The 10000-nt window shown below is 36.5% G+C and overlaps 1 protein-coding gene across 2 annotated transcripts in view; it reads left to right on the top strand.

Moving 5' to 3' along the window:
• Window positions 1-1525: 1525 nt before the first annotated feature.
• Window positions 1526-10000, top strand: part of LOC106880955 (neuronal acetylcholine receptor subunit alpha-10) — a 608885-nt gene continuing 600410 nt past the window's right edge. The window contains exon 1 of one of the 2 annotated variants that reach the window (XM_089349378.1): window positions 1526-2480. The gene's annotated coding sequence lies outside the window, so the exon portion shown is untranslated. The remainder of the gene's footprint in view (window positions 2481-10000) is intronic. The other variant, XM_089349377.1, reaches the window with a different exon arrangement.

Genomic DNA, 10000 nt, shown 5'->3' with positions numbered 1-10000 from the left:
TTTCACCACTTCTCTATTTTAGTTCCCAAATATGTGTGCCTGTATGTGTTTTTCTCCATAAATTAATATACATGCATATATACATATATGCATGCATATATACATATATACACACACATTGCTATCTCTCTCTCTCTCTCACTCTCCTAACTTCGTATGCATATTACCCACGTACATACACCCCCACACGCTATCTCTCTTTACTCTCCACTCATACACTTTCTAATTTCCTTTCTATTCCTCTCTCTCTATCTAATCTTCCCCTCCGATTTACTCTCAGTTCATTTGTCGTATTTCCTTTTTCTTTAACTTTTTCATCTCTCTTCTCTTCGCTGCTTTCCTCCTAATTTAATGCCTGTTAACCTCAAAGTCTCTCTTTCTCGCTGTCTTTCTTTTCCCTCTTTCATTTCTTCCTCCGCAAACCATTCTCCACGTCTTGTACTGTTCCTCTATCTCTCACTCTCCCCTTTTACTTTCATGTTCGTCTTTTCTTTCATACAGATTTTATGTCTGTTTGTCAAAAGAAAAGACAGCTCATGACCCTTTACAGGTCCTCTTGTACAGGTGAGAGGCAGGGAGGGAGGGATGGACGGATGGAGAAGAGGATTCTCTGACCAAAATCCCGACCTAACTACCTTTAGCGTGGACTCTGCTAAATCTAGTTTAGGTGGCAGGTTGTGGTGCTAAAACGTGTGATAGACAGAAAGCACTACGCAAGTACTTTACACAGAAAGCAAAGAGCGAAAACAAGGCACTTGACTTATATCTCTGCTAATCCATTGTCCTGGATTTGCTAATATTTTTAGCAACTTTGAAAGATTGAAAAACAGATTTGATTGAAGTAGGATTTGAACTCGTCGCGCCGAGAGTAAAAACAAATAACGCAATTCGCTCAATTCAACGCGCTAACGACTCCGCCAATTCACCCAATCACCTTGCTCTCCGCTTATAAATTCTTAAGCTTTCACTTTTTCTCTTTCATTTTATTCTCTCTTTATTTCTTGCTACATTTTTCTCTATCGCATCACTTTCTCCTTACTCTCCACTTGCCTTATAATCTTTCTTTCTCTCTGTTTCTCTTTCCACAACTCTGGCGCAGGAGTGGCTGTGTGGTAAGTAGCATGCTTAACAACCACATGGTTCTGGGTTCATTCCCACTGCGTGACACCTTGGCCAAGTGTCTTCTACTATAGCCTCGGGCCGACCAAAGCCTTGTGAGTGGATTTGGTAGACGGAAACTGAAAGAAGCCCGTCGTATATATGTATATGTATATATATATGTGTGTTTATGTGTCTTTGTTTGTCCCCCCAGCATCGCTTGACAACCGATGCTGGTGTGTTTACGTCCCCGCAACTTAGCGGTTCGGTAAAAGAAACCGATAGAATAAGTACTAGGCTTACAAAGAATAAGTCCTGGGGTCGGTTTGCTCGACTAAAGGCGGTGCTCCAGCATGGCCGCAGTCAAATGACTGAAACAAGTAAAAGAGTAACTCTATCCACTCTCCCCTTTCTCTTTTACTCTTCCACTTCACACTCTCCCTTTATCTCTTACTCTCTCCCTTTCCTCCTTTCTTTCCTTAACTTGTCCTATCACCTCCCCAATTCCTCTCCTTTAATTGTGTTCCGTTGTTCAACTTTATCCACTTCTTCTTCTCCCTATCTCTTCCTCTCTCTCTCATTACAATTTTCCTCTCAACGCCCTCATTCTTATTTCATATGAAACTATGGCTTTATCATCTCCCTATTATTCTTATCTCTCTCTTCCTCTTCACCTCCCCATTACACTCTTTCTCTCACTTTCACTCCTACTCTCTGTCTCTCCCTATTCTTCGGTTGTACTCTCCCCGCCTCTAACGTTCAATGTCAGACACGCATACTCAAACACACATACACACGCGCGTATGGAAACGCACACACGTACACATACATAGGCTCACAACCACAAACTCTCTCTCTCTCTCTCTCTCTCTCTCTCACCGTGTCGCTGCAACTTCAGTTTCTACATCGTTATGTAGAGGAATCGTTCATATGTGTATGGCTTAAACTGGAGTACTGGAGTTTTAATTGATATATCTATCCATCTATCTGTCAATCAAGTTACTCCAGTTATCTTTCAATCTACTCCTATATCTCTCTATCGCTGTCTTTCCCCCTCTCTCTCTCTCTTTCTTTCTCTCTCTCTCTCTCTGTCTTTCTCTCTCTCTCTCTCTCTCTCTCTCTCTCTTTCTCTGCTTGCCTATCTATCTATCTATCTATCTATCTATCTATCTATCTATCTATCTATCTATCATTACATACATAACATCAATTTATCTATCTAACTATTATGTATATATAATCTTCAAAAGTGTAACTCGGATTTACTACTACTACTACTACTACTACTAGCATTGTTATTGCTATAATTGTTATTGATATCAACATTCCTATTACTGTAGAAATACAAATGCGACTACAATTACTATAAAAATTACAAATCGGTAAGTTTCATTAATTTCTGTTACGTTGGTTTTGATCATTGTTATTATTTTTCTAATTGTTATTGTTTTTTTTATTGTTTACGTGTGTTTTTACGTACCCCCACCCCCACTGTCCCTTGTTTTATAACGTCCTTTTGTTTTTGTTGCGGTCCTTGAGGTCCATAAAGAAATTATTATAATTATAATTATCATCGACTGTCCCCACGAAAAAAAAAAAAAAAAAAATTCATGCCTTGTGCCTTTAGTAGAAAGGATTATTACCTTTATTATTACCATTATTATTATTATTATTATTATTATTAAATTATTTAATGATGTTATTTATCTTTATGTATTTTAACTACTTTAGTTGCTTGTGTTTCTTGTTGTTTTATACTTGACCGGAGTCAAACGTTGCCACCGTCGTCATCATCGCTGTCATTGTTGTCGGTGTTATCACCATCATCCGCACACCATCACCAGCACCATGCTTCCTTCTCACATCATTTTTATTATCATCGTCGTCATCGTTTACTTCAGCATCACCACCGTCATTATCAATAACACTATCCATCTCTTTCTCCACATTATTATCATCATCATCATCATCATCATCATCATCATCGATACCGTTATTATCAATAGCAGCAACAGCAGCACCACCAAGACCACCAGTACCACCAGCACCACCACCGCCACCACCACAAACAACAACAAAAAAACCCACCGTTACCAACGCCATCAGTGACATCCAACTTACCTCCTATTCGCATCACTCCCTTCATTATGATTTTACATCATTCCCATCACAACTATAAACAGTACCGCTATTACATTGTCTTTCATTATTATTATTATTAAGGCAGCGAGCTGGCAGAATCATTAGCACGCCGGGCAAAATGCTATACGTTGTGAGTTCAAATTCAGCCGATGTCGACTTTACCTTTCATCTATTCAGCATCAATAAATTAAGTATCAGTGAAATACTGGGGTCGATGTAATCGACGAGTTCCTTCCCTCAAAATTTCATGCCTTGTACCTGCCTATAGTAGAAAGGATTATTGTTGTTGATGTTGTTGTTATTTTTGATATTATTATTATTGTTATCATAACTATGAATATTAAGCTTTTTAAAATATTTAAAAAAAAAAAACATAACTGAAAAAAGAATGAGATTTTGAGACGTTGGGGCCTTTATCAAGTATACAAGTAGTGTGTCATTTAATGATTACAGAGCATTCATAATAATAATAATAATGATAATGATAATAATAATAATAATAGCCACAAGGGCCCAGACATTGAGGGCACTACAAGGACGAAATCAAAACACACAGGTGGGTGTTTGCAACGGACAAAAAGTAGCCAACAGAAAGAAATGATTTTAAAAAATCATTAAGAAAGTTTTCCAAATAGGGTAAAAACCATTTGGAGAGACATAGATTAACGTCACTTCCAAGGAATCAAATGTGCCAGTTCTCACGTTCTTCCTTCCTACTCAGATAATAATACTCAGGGCTGGGTTGTTCAAATTCACCAGTTTCTCCTTAGGGATGATAATAGCAATAATGATGATGCTGAAGATGATGATAATTATGATCATGATCATGTTCATCGTGATCATGATAATTATGATGTTGATGACTTGTGTTATTTGCCACATGAGTATCAAATGAAGGAGACATTGCATGGACAGTTTTCATTCCGTGTGTGTGAGTTTACATAAAAAGAATGCATGGTAGAGAAGCAGAGGAAAGAGACATGAGAAAAAAATGTATATAAGTGGTAATAATAATAATAATAATAATAATAATAATAATAATAATAATAATAATAATAATAATGATAATAAAAAGACCTGGAAATAGAGGTAACTCGAATGTGGAATCTAAAAACAGAAACAATTCCTATCATAGTAGGTGCCTTAGGTATAATAAAAAAATATTCAGACAAATACATAACAAAAACACCAGGACTTACAAATATATATAACATACAGAAAATTGCACTACTGGGCACTGCACACATCCTACGCAAAATACTTTCAATACAGTAACCATAAGAGCACCACAGCAAACCACAGCACATACCCAAGGCGCACAGAGCTGCGCTCGGTAGTGAAGTGAAAGCACGTTATAAAAATAAAACTACTGAACAATAATAATGATAATAATAATAATAACAATGATTTCGTTTATTTGCTACCAGTGCGAATGATGAGGGGGACAATACAAAGACAGACATAAAGTGTCGGGGTTTACATATATAACGAAATGATAATATAATAAAATAAGTAAAACAAACGTCAGAAATGCGGGGTAAATGTTAGTCGATTAAATCTCAAGTCAGCTTTTGACTGGTTCCTTGTGCTGTATAAACACACACACACACATACACATCCACACACACACAGATAAAGATACATACATATACATACATACGTACATATACAGGCGTATATATATATATATATATATATATATATATATATATATATATATATATATATATATATATGATCCATAATCCAGGAATGAAAAAACACATAACATGAAAAACAGCACTACTAGCTACCACACGCGTATTACGTAGAATGTAACAGAAACTAAGACAACCGAAACAAAACATTTCATGTACCCACAGATTTGCACTCGATTTTGTAACTAAATCACAATATAATGAGACTACTAATAAATTTTATTTGCCACAAGGAATGACAAGATACAACACAATAAATATGAAACAGGAGGTTTGCAAAGAGGTATGGTTTCGAGGAAAACGAGTTATATAAAAATAAGAGAAGGGTGAAATAAATTATACAATATATCGTGATATTTAAAAAAAAAAATTATGGGGACATAGAAATAATTACACAGAATGAATAAAATTATAAAACGAACGCAATCATTGAAACTATACACACATACACAGACAAATGCATATAAACGTCCACTTGTTCAAGTAATTCACAGTGTCGATTATACGCACTTTAGCGTTCTCTTTAAAATACACTTTCTCCATATTTTCATAGTGTTCTTTTAAGACAGGAAAGCCTAGAATCTTGCCTGCTGAGTTATTGAACCAGGGCTAGTGGGTAAGCAAGGGCCCGTGTGGCTAGTTAATATACAACGCATGGTTTATATAATCGGATAATTTTATTAATTTTTATGCTTGTGTTATTTGTAGTTTGATAGCTTCTCCCCGATCAGCAATTCTCTGGAGTATCCTCAAATATTTCAAATACGTATTAAATTAGTTCTTTGTCAGCCTCACAAAGACCTGTAAAGTCAATTTCATTCGAGAAGCAGATATGTTCTCCGTGTGGGATAGAGGTTTCGTTTCATCACTAGAGATGGGCTCTTCACAGAGACGGCCTCTGTTTCATAGGAAATGGGTTGTTAACGTTCCTGGTACATTTTCTTGCTTTTAAAAATATGTCTTTTTTCGATACGGGGGTGTTCTATTTTCAGTTTTTACGCAAAAGTGTACTGATTTCACATGGTCCTCCATTTGGTTCTAATCTTCACACGTGAATAAACATGAGAGAGAGTTTCTAATGATTTCACTTTTTCGCTATTTTTACTATTGTTGTGGGCTAATCTCACTATTCATTTCCTCTTCGTTGTCAGTGCTGGTTATGGTTAGAAAGGAGAGTTCTTGGGTGTTGTAGCTGATATGCGGACGGGTCGTTTTCTTTTGACGTTTACAGATTTGCGTTTTATGTCGTAATACCTTCTTGGAAGCATTGTCTTCCATAGCTTGTTACTGTTGTTATTTTTCTCTATTCAGTCGTCTTTGGCTGGAGGCCCTGCCAAATAAGCAGCAACTAGGCTTTCTGCACTGGATGCTCAGTTATACTTTTACTTTTAGCACCCTATACAGGTCATAAATCTAGGATTGTTTTGTGAGCCGGTGGTGACCTTAGCCTAGCACATATTGCCCTTCATTAGGTCGATACTGGCTGCTGCTCTCTTATTCTGCTACGATAGTAACGAGTCAGGTATCAATCTCTCGTCACTGAATGATTATCCTTATCTTTATACTTGTAGTTATTCTTCCTAAATATTGAAGGGGCTAGTTTATGAACAGATACATCTTGTATTATTTGGATGTGTGCTATCACCTCCTTCCTTGTTTTTAAGGCAGCAAATGTGGTGCTTGTGCAGCTACACCCTTTCTTTCTCCTAATAAAATTTCACTCCATGTATCTACGAGAACTGCCTCTGGTTATTCTTTTGATGAGATAAAGAGAGTCCTCGAGGTCATGACAAAGTACAAGTATGTAATCCTCCGCTTTTCATCCTCTTAGGTCTCTGGGCAATAAATTCTCATAGAATGGTGTTCGTCCTATGAATAAAATGTCTCTCTGTGTTTTTCCTCTTATTGAAATTATTAATATTTCTTATCGGCAACTATACTTGCAAACGATGAGGTCTGGCATATTTGTATTCGCAATATTTTTGTTTGATATAGTATATGTGTGTACGTGTCAATGTTGTTATTGGTTTTGTTATCGTTGATCGAGTTTTCAAACCAGTTAAATTACAACCGCTCTTTTCTTTCTGTTTTTTTTTTTTTTTAACATGTATGCCTGTTGAGTATTGCTGCCTTCCCATCTTCTGTGGGTTTTTTTTCTTTCAAATCTATACTAATATTTTGCGTCGGTTTATACCAAAGAGGCGTATTCGCTATTAATTGTGCTACTGCCATTGTAGCGAACGTCTCTTCCTGCTCCTCTACATGACGAAGCCATATTGAAATATGAGTGAGCGAAATCTTAGACCCATAAAAATGTGCCTGGGTACAAACCGTACTTCGACAATCCGCCCATCCAAAGATAAATAGGATGGACGCCATAGTGATAAAGAAATCATAATGAACAATAAAGTACCTTCAAACCTGTGTCACCAGGTACAAGAGCAAAGTATACTGGAACAAAGTGGCGCAGTTAAAAGAGAATAATCAATTTAATTAGTCCAGTATTGAATCCTAAAACGGGTAAACTAGCACCACCATGGAATTCTACGTCTTATAAATATTATATGTATTGGGTTCAGAGATTTATAGATCTTTATAACATTAGTTTATTATTTAAAGGACTTGAATTATATCTCCTATTTCTTTCCGTAGTTACGGTTGTTAAAAGTGTAACTATCGAATAAAGAGGCCCAGGAGGAGACTTTTCAGTCATTGTTAATACATTTAAGAAAGAGATCAGTATTCCACATTGCTATTTCTTCCCCTCCCTAAAAAATTACTTTTGGTAATTATAAGAATTGAAACCATAATTACTAATTATTATTATGAAAAGGTGGCGAGCTGCCAGAATCGTTACCGTGTCGGACAAAATGCTTAGACATATTTCTTCCGGGATCTTTTTTAAAACGGGGGCCACATTTTTCATTAACGAAACACTTCGAAACTTGGAACACTGGTAGAATGTGTCATATAAAACATCTTTTTCTCTTAGTCTTCTTAAAAAAAAAAGAAATCCATAAATTATTCCATGTTAAAGTTGTCGTATTTCTGTAATTTCAACCAATCACTGACGTCCATTCAGCCGATATACATTAAGTGGCGACTACATAAACAAACGATTCTGAAACAATTAACCCTAACCCTAACCCTAACTCTAACCCTAACCCTAACCCTACGGTTAGGGTTAGGGTTAGGGTTAGGGTTAAAGCAAATTTAAAATGAAAAAAGCAAATAAAACGAAGGTATGGAGATTAAATACGCTTTACATCGCTTAGTGAGCCAAAGGAGTAAATGTAAACAACTGAATACTTGTCAGTGATTGGTTGAAATTATCGAAATAAGACAATTTTTTACATGAAATAAATTCGAATACAAAAATATTTTTCTGTTCTATAACACAAAATAGATAAGTATATGAAGTTTGAAAGTCTTTCGCTACCAAAAACACTACGTAAAGCATTAATGAAAAATGTGGCCCCCGTTTTAAAAAAGATCCTTCTTCCGGCTCTTTGCCTTCCATTCTTTATAGGGGTCGGTGAAATATGTACCAGTTAAGTTTCAAGATCGATGAAATATGTACCAGTTGAGTACTAGGGTCGATGTGATCGAATTCCCTTTACACTCAGAATTGCTGGCCATGTGCCAAAATTAGAAAGTGACTAAACAAAGTAGTAGTCTAGTGTTGGTGTCATTGTTATTTACTAACCTCACTCTCCATCTTAAAATTCCTGGCCTTGTGCCTAAATAATTAATTATTAAGACTACAAGAAATTATATCATTACGTTATTTATTATATGTTACCGTTGGCGTTAGAGCTTGATCCAATTTCAAATCATAGTTAAGGCAACTGTGTCATTTATCTTTTAAATGTTTTTTTTTTAACAGAACAAAACACCCTTATTTGTAGGATTCGAATAAAGAAGGGGAATAATTGTGATTTCTCTTAGTTGTAACAAGAATGATGGATGAAAAAGATGAGTAGCAGGGAGAGTTACATTGAGTATAATACAAGGACAATACATCGAAACGATGAGGGGAAAAAAAAGAAAGGATATGAAAACTAGATACACACATAAACATATATATATTTGTGTGTGTGTGTGTGTGTGCGTGTGCACGCGCGCGCCTGAGAACGAGAGCGCAATGTAAGCCTAGTTAGCACCATCACTGCAAAACATTCTGTATGCTCGTGTTCACCAAAAGCAAAATCTGCGATTGAAAATTCAGTTGGGAAGTGGTTATAAAATAGTTAGTTGATAGTTGGCACTCCGTCGCTTACGACGTCGAGGGTTCCAGTTGATCCGACCAACGGAACAGCCTGCTCGTGAAATTAACGTGCAAGTGGCTGAGCACTCCACAGACACGTGTACCCTTAACGTAGTTCTCGGGGATATTCAGCGTGACAAGGCTGACCCTTTGAATTACAGGCACAACAGAAACAGGAAGTAAGAAAGAGAGAGAGAAAGTTGTGGTGAAAGAGTACAGCAGGGTTCGCCACCATCCGCTGCCGAACCTTGTGGAGCTTTAGGTGTTTTCTCTCAATAAACACTCACAACACCCGGTCTGGGAATCGAAACCGCGATCCTATGAACGCGAGTCCGCTGCCCTAACCACCGTGCTATTGCGCCTCCACAGGCTATAAAATATACAGAAGACAAAAAACTATATACAGCAGCTTGTAATTAAATCCTTTTGCTTAAATAAACTGATTGCATTAAAGAATGGTAAAAACATACCTTACAGCATTTAGTCATATTTCTTTCCGTCCTGAGTTCAAATCCCACTAAGATCAACTTTGTCTTTTACCCTTAAGGGGCTAATGCAATAAAACACTTGTCAAGTACTGGAGTTGATTTGATCGGCTTTACGCTATCGTAAAATTTGGGGCCTGTTCTCTATGCTCTCTTTGAAGGTGGGGCTGTAGATCTATTTATCTATCTATCTATATAAATAAATGAATATAGGGATGGTATTATTAAAATACTGTCACGAGTGGCAAGTGAATTATCAGCCGTACAGGCAAATTAATACAATATATACATACAATATTAGATATGTACAT

Source organism: Octopus bimaculoides, chromosome 3 (assembly GCF_046866305.1).
Source record: "Octopus bimaculoides isolate indiv1 chromosome 3, ASM4686630v1, whole genome shotgun sequence".
Classification (NCBI taxonomy): Eukaryota; Metazoa; Mollusca; class Cephalopoda; order Octopoda; family Octopodidae; genus Octopus; species Octopus bimaculoides.
Note: the sequence above shows the minus strand (reverse complement) of the source record. Positions and strands in the feature narration are given on the sequence as shown.